Raw genomic sequence first — 9,405 nt, forward strand, 5'->3', positions numbered from 1 at the left:
TATAAGAAACTGTCAGTTTTTCAAAAAGTTGTATAATTTTATACTCCCACTAACAACATGGGAAAAATTCAGGTGCTGCACATCTCACTAAGATTTGGTATTGTCATTGTAAAGTAGTATCTCATTGTATTCTTTAGTAAACATTATAGATCATTTATGTACAATAAAATGTGCTATTTTAAGTGTAGCATTTGATAAGCTCAACAAGTGCACGTATGTGTATATGTGTGTGTGGCCACCACTATAGTCAAATATAGAACATTTTCACCACCCCAGAAAGTTCCCTTACGTCCCACACCCCTACCCCCAAACAACCACTTAGTTGCTTTCTATCACTGTAGATTAGTTTTTCCCATTCTGGAATTTCATATAAACTTATTGATGCAGTATGTACTTGCAGCAACCATGAAAACACACCACTGAAATCTGCTTCCAGGGAGCACAAATGACTAATGACTCCATCAGCTGCCACTCTGGATCTACCAACACATTTTCACCAAAGCCACACTTTCTGCAGACTGATCCCAGCCAATGACAGAGCACAGCAGGACTACAAAAGCAGACCTAATGCTGTAATATACGAGATGCCTTCAAGGGGTGCCCTTGACTTGAAGACAATTTTTTAAAAGATTTTATTTATTCATGAGAGACACACACAGAGAGAGAGAGAGGCAGAGACACAGACAGAAGGAGAAGCAGGCTCCTCACAGTGAGCCTGATGCAGGACTCGATCCTGGGCCCCAGAATCACACCCTGAACCAAAGGCAGACGCTCAACCACTGAGCCACCCAGCCATCCCAAAGACAATTTTTTTTTAAGATAAAAAATTTACTGAATTTTTTTTTCCTGCTAGGACCTGTTCTTCAGGTACATTTTAATATTCATTAGGTCTTAGGTTAATGGATACATTAAAACGATAGATTTGCTCATTTTTTTATTTGCTCATATTTTTATTTTTATTTTTTATTTTTTTAAAGATTTTATTTATTTATTCATAGAGACCCACAGAGAGAGAGAGGCAGAGATACAGGCAGAGGGAGAAGCAGGCTCCACGCAGAGAGCCCGACGTGGGACTCGATCCAGGGTCTCCAGGATCAGGAGGCGCTAAACCGCTGTGCCACCGGGGCTGCCCTGCTCGTATTTTTTAAGATAAAATTGGTGTATGACATTAGTTTCCGGTGTACAACACAATAATTTAATATTTGGGTTTTTTTTAAGATTTTATTTTTAAGTAATCTCTATACCTACTGTGGGTCTCAAACTCACAACCCCTATGTCAAGAGTCACATGCTCCACCAATTGAGCCAGCTAGGCACCCCAATAATTTAATATTTGTATACTACAGTACTTGTATACACTACACTATTTGTAGATATACAAGTAAAACCTTTAAAAAAAAACAAGTAACAGTGTCTAACTTCCAACACTATGTCATAAAAGGGCATTGCAGCTTACTCTTCTCTTTGCTCACTTGCTCTGAGAGAAGCCAGCTGCCATGCCATGAGGGTACTCAAGTAGACCTAGGGAGAAGCCTACCTGAGGAGGAACTGAGGCTTCCTGCCAACAGTCATGTGACTGAGCAATATTGGAAGCAGATATCCAGCCTCAGTCAAGCCTTCAGAGTACTGTAAACTCAACCAACAACTTGACCACAACCTCACAAAACACCCTAAGCTAAAATCACTCAACTAATTTGCTCCTGAGTTTCAGGTCCTTAAAAACTATGTGAGATAATAAATATTTGCTATTTTAAGCTGCTAAATTTTGGGTTGATTTGTTTCAAATTGATAGATAACTGATATACTCCCCAGATAAATCTCTTACACATCAAATTATGTGTTGGCACTAGTTCTCCAGGAGACCAACTAACAATATTCTTTTGTATTTTGTTTCCTTTGTTCAAAATGATGTTTTTTATTTTTTGTCTAGGTTGTGTACACTTGTACTTTCTTTTATCTTATTAATAGCTGTTTTAAAAAATATTTTGTTTATTTGACAGAGAAAGAAAGAGAGAGCATAAGCAGGGGGAGCAGCAAGCAGAGGGAGAAGCCAGCTCCACTGAGCAAAGAGCCTGATGTGGAGCTCAATCCTAGAACCCTGGGATCATGACCTGAGCTGAAGGCAGATACTTAACTGACTGAGCCACCCAGGTGCCCTCTTTTTATCTTTATATTGCATGAAGATACCACAATTTGCCTATTCATTCTCCTATTGATAGACATTTGGGTTGTTTCCAGTTTTTGGCTATTATAAATAAAGTTGCTATAATCAGCCATCACAAGACTTCTTGTGGACACATGTATTTTCACTTCTCTTGGATAAATGTCCAGGAGTGGAACTACTAAGTCACAGGATAGGTATTTGTTCAATTTTACAAGAAACCTACAATACTTTTCTGAAGTGGTTATAATATTTTATACTACTGTTAGCAGTATATGAGAGTTCTTTTTTTTTAATTTTTTTTTATTTATTATTTATGATAGTCACAGAGAGAGAGAGAGAGAGGCAGAGACATAGGCAGAGGGAGAAGCAGGCTCCATGCACCGGGAGCCCAATGTGGGATTCGATCCTGGGTCTCCAGGATCGCGCCCTGGGCCAAAGGCAGGCGCCAAACCGCTGCGCCACCCAGGGATCCCATGAGAGTTCTATTTGTTCCTACTCATGCTAAAATTTGGTGTTATGGGTCTTTTAATTTTTGCCATTTTTGGATGTTAAGTGATAGTGCACTGTGGTTTTAATTTGTATTTCCCCAGGACTAATTATGAGCACTTTTTCCTGTACTTATTGGCCATTTATACATCTTCTCTTGTGGCAACCACTCAAATTGTCCACTTTATAATTGGATTATTTTTTCTTTATTGATGTGATCTAAAAAATATACTTTGGATCAAATTATTTTCAGATTGGTCATTTTGAGTTAATTTTGGTTCATACTTCTCTAAAACATTTATATGGCTTCAAAGTCAAATTTACAAAATAAGTTAAATTTTTAAAAGTCTACTTCCCATCCCTGGTTGCTTCACAATCTGCTTCTTCTTTCCTATAGGTAACTTTTTTTTCTTTTTAAGTTTTTGGTTTATCTTTAGAGTCATTATTTATTCTCTTTCTCTCTCATTCTTAATTTGGTCAGACAGGAAATAAGCTGGCTCTACCTTTAAAATACTGTGTGTCTAGAATCCCATCGAGTCTTACCATCTCCACTGATATCACTTAAGTCTGAGTTGCATCATTGCTCACCCATTACTTATGGCAAGATCTGTGACTGGCTTCCCACTTTAGTCCTTACGACATTTACAGTCCATTCTCTCTCTCTCTTTTTAAAAATAATTTATTTATTCATGAGAGAGGCAGAGACATAGGCAAAGACAGAAGCAGGCTCCATGCAGGGAGCCCAATGTGGGACTTGATCCTGGTTCTCCAGGATCACACCCTGGGCTGAAGGCAGATGCTCAACTGCTGAGCCACCCAGGCGTCCCCTACAGTCTATTCTCAACACAGCAAAGTGATCCTGTAAAAAGTCTAAGCAAACCACACCACTCCTCTTTTAAGAGCTTGCATATCTTCCCCATTTCAGAGACAAAACCAAAGTCCAACAGGGGCACCCAGGGGCACCTGGCTGGCTCAGTTGGTTAAGTGTCTGACTTTTGATTTCAGCTCAGGTCACGATCTCAGAATTGTGAGATCAAGCTCCACCTCAGACTCCACAGTCAGTGGGGATTCCGCTTGAGATTCTTTCTCCTTCTGCCACTCCTCCTACCCCGTGCTTGCTCACATGCTCTCTGTCTCAAATAAATAAATATTAAAAAAAAAAAAGGCAGGCCCTTGTGATAGGTCCCCATTATCTCCCTGATCTCATCTCCTATGCTTCCTTCTCTTACTCTTCCACTCCAGCTACAATGGGCTCCAGCTATTCCTTGGGTGTACTGGGCATACTGCTACTTTGTACTAGCCATCCTCTCTTTCTACAAGACTCTCCTGCGAGATATCCAAGTGACTATCCCCCTTATTAACTTCAAGTTTGCTCAAGTCTCATATTCTCAATGAGGCCAACCCTGACCAGCCCATTTACAACTGCAACCTTTCCTGTCCCTTCACCATTCTTTCCCATCACCACTCCCCATCAGCATTCTCAGTCACCCTTTACTCTACCTTCTTTTTGGCCACAGCACTAATCACTTTCCGACATACTATATCATTTACCTCTTTACAATTTATTATCTGTCTTCCCCACTAGAATGTAAGCTCCACAAGAGCAGGGATCTTCGTGTACTGTGTGTGCTAGCACACAATAAATACTCAATAAATATTACTGAATGAATAAATAAGTAAATGAATTCCAGACATTGTTCTAAGCATATTTAAGAGATTGTCCCACTTAATTTTCTTTTTTTAAAAAAAGATTTTATTTATTTATTCATTAGAGACACACAGAGAGAGGCAGAGACATAGGTAGAGAGAGAAGCAGGCTCCATGCAGGGAGCTTGATGTGGGACTTGATCCCAGGACCCCGGGATCATGATCTGCGCCGAAGACAGACACTAAACCACTGAGCTACCAAGGCAACCCTGTCCCACTTAATTTTCAAAATAGCAATAAGGTGGGATACAATTATTAAAATTTTACAGAAGAGGAAACTAAAGGACAGACAGGATAAGCACCTTGCCCCAGTTCACACAGTTGGCAATTGCAGAAGTCAGTTTCATATAAGCAGCTATGTTTGAGTTCAGTCATACTCCTAAAATCCTTTGTGGAATGAGATGAAATGTTGTTCTACAAAGTAAATCAAAAGGGTAAAGTAAATAAATCACTAAATGAGAATGAAAGTGAACAAAGCATCCAAAGAAAAAGAGACAACCTGAACAGAAAATATAAGAACAATCGAGGGATAGGGTGCTTGGGCAACTCAGTCAATTAAGTGTTCAACTCCTGGTTTCAGTTCAAGGTCATGATCTCAGGGTCAGGAGATTGAACCCCACTTAGATTCTACACTCAGCATGGAATCTGCTTGAGATTCTCTCTCCCTCTGCTCCTCACCTCACTCTTGTGCACTCTGAAATAAATAAATAAATAAAACCTTAAAAAAAAGAAATGACTGAGAGAAAGGCAAGTGGTTCAGATTAACTGACTAAGAGTTAATGCAAAGTATTTGCAAGAGGTAATGTTAAAAAGAGAAGTTAGGGAATATTATAAAGGATCTTCAAGAAAGAGCTAAGAAGGAAAGGAAAAGGTAATTCTGGTCTTGTCATACCCAAGCATTCCTTCAAGGAAAGTAACTCTGTTCTACAAATACCTTTAAAAAATAATGTAGGGGCACCTGAGTGGCTGAAGTGGTTGAGCGTCTGCCTTTGGCTCAGGTTGTGATCCTGGGGTCCTGAGATTGAGTCCCACATCAGGCTACCCATAGACAGCCTGTTTCTCCCTCTGCCTATGTCTCTGCCTCTCTCTGTGTGTCTCTCATGAATAAATAAAATTTTAAAAAATTAAAAAAAAATTTAAATGATGTAAAATTTGATTCACACATAGGCATAGGCCTCAAAACTAAGTTACACACTTAGGTTTGGATTATCTTTACCACCATCATCTCTACTACCACAAGAAAATCCTTTGAGGTTCCTGTAGTAAGAAGTAGCTTTGCTCAGAAGGCTAAAAGAAAATGCTAGCCATAGCCAAACACTAACTTCCACCTTCTGGGGCTAATGGAAGGGATAAGGAAAAAAGGTATCTATAAATGTTTCTTTTTCACTTTTGGGAATTATTTTCTTCAACAAAAGAATGTGGGAAGTGAGAGAGGAAAATGGTAACTATCTTCATTGTCCTTTTGAAATGCTCTGCAGGGAGAAAGTAAATCCAGTGCCTGTGCTTTTCCTGTTACTTAATATTAACAAATAGTAATTAGGAAAATTATCCAACAGATAATTACTCTGGGCCTCCTCTGTGTGCCAGATATAGTAATAAATGCAAATTTATCCTCCACCTCAACCTTTTTAGAGATTATTTTACTCAGTGTCTCTGCAGATAAGCCAGCTGTTCACGCTAAGAGGTGACCCCATGGCTGCCGGTATGCATTATGATCATAGTATTTTCCCCAAAAGCCAAGGATAAACCTCTGACACAGCAATCCTGTAATCCAACACGCCTCTGTCTGTGTAAAGAATGCTTTATAGGCAGAACTGAGCACAGAGTGGGAATCTGAGCTGCATGCAGCTCCTTTTGGATATTTTAGTTGATAAAACCATGCAATCCAGCAGAGCAGGCTGGAATTCTGCCAAATGAGCTCAGATCCTCAGAAAAACTAATGACATCCATCAAGCCAGAAGTGAGGGAGGAGTCAGTGTCTTTTCTTTATGAATTATCAGAGCTGGTTTAAGTCCTGTGGAGACCCTAAGCATTAAAAGCATTACAGTGCCCTCCTCTCCCACATACACATAATTCAACATGAGTGCAAGTAATCCTAATAAAGTTCTGATTTGCTCATGAGGACAATGAAATTTTTATTTTATTTTTATCTTTAAAGATTTGACTTATTTATTCATGAGAGACAGAGAGAGAGAGAGAGAGAGAGAGGCAGAGACAAAGGCAGGGGAAGAGGCAGTCTCCATGCAGGGAGCCCAATTGGACTCAATGCTGGGACTCCAAGATCATGCCCTGAGCCAAAGACAGACACTCAACTGCTGAGCCACCCAGGCATCCCAGGACAATGAAATTTTTAAATTTAATTTAAATTTAAATGCCAAATATGAAATTATTTCCAGAAAAAAATTAGGAGATGCCCCTCCTACTTTGTTAAATATGTGCATAACTTACCAATTCCATCATTTATCACTAGATATTGTGAACTGGCAAAGGTCTGAGAATCCCTTAACTGGCTTACACTTAGCCAAGGCTACCATTACCTTTCACATTGTTTAAGATTTACACTGTTTTCTGTTGTGTATTCACTGTAGCACACACCCAAGAAAAGAGCCTATAATAGTGTCTTCCATTTGCATCCCCTCTAACCTCCCCTTTCAGTGGTAGATCCCTAGTGATCCCTTCTACAATTCAAGGGTCCTTCATCACAAAAAGTTTGAAAAGTATTGGTTGTACTCACTGTATCTGCCAATCCTACATGATAAAAGAGTGTGGAAGAAACTACAGAATAAGGGAGTCCCCACAAGATCATGTTTGGTCATTCCAGTGGTCAGTGGTTATAGTGGGCTCTATAACCACCACACTTTAATGTGTGTTCCTCACAATCATGCATATCACAGGTGCCCAATAATCCCTTTGGACCAGTCTTTTTTTTTTTTTTTTTGGACCAGTCTTTGATTGATGACATCCTTTGACTATTAGGCTCCTGCTGCAGCACACTATTCCTAAACACAAAATAGGTTTTTATATACTTTGCAATTCATGTATATATTTCTTTCATATTTTTATTCAGCTTTCTATGCCTTCTACATATGTACATCAGTGTTTTCTGTCTTGAGTGTTTTAATTCTGGAACATAAATGCTGATGTTAAACTCCATAGTTTTCTTCGTAGAGCCTTTTGCACATGGTGCTGTGTGCCATTTGATGCTTGAAAATATCTTTTTTTTTTAATATCTTCTGATAATATGATGATGATACCAGGATCATCATCTAATGGCTGAGATACTGTTAACCAAGGAAAGAGTAGGGTAATTAAGAGATACCTGCAGTCAATCTTTCTATGACATTTTCTGCTTTTAAAAGAACAGCCTGCTGAATGCTCATCGAGCATATATGTGCAATTTTAGTATCATCATAGTCTGCTGTTACAGCTGTAATTAACAAAACCTAATTCCAGCAGGGCCTGAGATCATAGACCTGAATTTGTGCCCTTATCATCTGATCAGTGTGTGGTCCCTCCCTATACCATTCAGATCTATTGTCTAGCCTCTTTGTCAGACTTGAAAGCAGAGCCTGTGGTTAACTGCAGCTGACCCTTATACCAAGGCCGGGTGCTAGTTAAAGACCTCATCTCTACAGTTGCTATGGAAACTGTCCCCTTCTCCCTACAACCTATTCTGGCTTTCTGCCTCCCGTGGCACTCTTGTCTGATTGCGGAAGAGAAGGCCTGCACATCTCTCCAAGCTTTGCCATTTTCAGATCTGCAAATGGTGGGCAGGAGATGTAGCAGAACATGGCTTCATGTGTCATATAAGGTGAAGCACCACCACCATCTAATGTTCTGCTAGTACTCTTTATTTCTCCTTCTCTGCTACGAAAAGGATTTTCAGGGCCATATCCATTTTTAAAAACTGAGATAAAACTGACAGATATTAGTTTTCAAGTAGGGGCATTCCAAGCTGACTGCAGAATGGACTGGCTGTTTTGCTGTCACACGTGCTCCATGATAAGGACTAGGGCTGCAGTGAGGTACTTAATATGCAGTCACTGTCTAATCCTTCTCAGGGCCTCGAGAGGAGGGGGATTAGAATTAGGAACTGTACTCCTTTCCACCCTGTACTATCCCCAAAGTATAAGGCAAATGAGAGAGAGAGGAAAAAAAAAAAAAAAAAGTGCTGCTGGAGCTCAAGCGTGAAAGACAGATTCTCTATCTGATACATATATGTAGAGAATGATTCAGAATCTTGGGTAAAAGAAGATGCTGGAGTGCAGAGTAGGTGATGGGGACACAGAGGAACGGGGGAGGGAAGACTTAACAGCACACAGCATACACATGATTTTTACAAGAATGATCTAGTCAGTCGTAAAACAGTGCCAGCCTCCAGTCCTCTTTCCCATCCCCTGGTTCCTTGCTTTTGAACAGGTCAGCCCTCTTCGGTTCGAACATCGCCCCTCCTGTTTCGAGAATTCCCCGGAGGAAGTAACACCACTGTCTCCCAAGGTTACCCGACTCACTGTGTCACAGTACTGGTAGTTGGGAAGGTCTTTCCTGCGTTTTACTCAAATCCCCCTTGCTGCAGTCTGAGCTCATTGCACTGGAGTCCTGCACGCGGCAGGGATGGAGACCAGCCAACCACTATCTTCGGAATAACAACTCACCGGGGACTCAGGGCTGGAAGGTCATTCCGTCCCTCCAATCCTGCGCCGCCTTCCTGAGCATTCCCCGGGCTGGGGGCAATGAGGACAAGTGAATCGAGGATGGACTCTAGGACCCCGGCAGGCAGAGACCAAAAAAAAAAAAAAAAGTACCAGACAATGACAATACACCGGCGCAGATGGAGTCAACGACACACACTGGGAACCAGAGAGGAGGGACAACATGGCTCCCCCCGTGCGGGCGCGGCTGCGGAGTCGCCAGACAGTACTTATCCGGGAAACATCCTAACTAGAAGCTTCTTCCGGCGCCGAGGCAACCGACTCGCCCTCCACCCGCTCCCTCAGAGCCCCACCCTGCCCAAGTCGGGGCGGGAGCGCCCTAAGGAAAGGGAAGGGG

General features: G+C 41.0%; 1 protein-coding gene across 7 annotated transcripts in view; it reads right to left on the bottom strand.

Moving 5' to 3' along the window:
* TP53BP1 (tumor protein p53 binding protein 1) overlaps positions 1 to 9,254 on the bottom strand; it is a 97,821-nt gene extending 88,567 nt beyond the window's left edge. For 2 of the 7 annotated variants that reach the window (XM_025472987.3, XM_035709136.2), the window contains exon 1: positions 9,012 to 9,218. The gene's annotated coding sequence lies outside the window, so the exon portion shown is untranslated. The other 5 variants (XR_004810964.2, XR_004810965.2, XM_025472988.3 and 2 more) reach the window with 5 other exon arrangements.
* Positions 9,255 to 9,405: the final 151 nt, after the last annotated feature.

Source organism: Canis lupus, chromosome 30 (assembly GCF_003254725.2).
Source record: "Canis lupus dingo isolate Sandy chromosome 30, ASM325472v2, whole genome shotgun sequence".
Classification (NCBI taxonomy): Eukaryota; Metazoa; Chordata; class Mammalia; order Carnivora; family Canidae; genus Canis; species Canis lupus.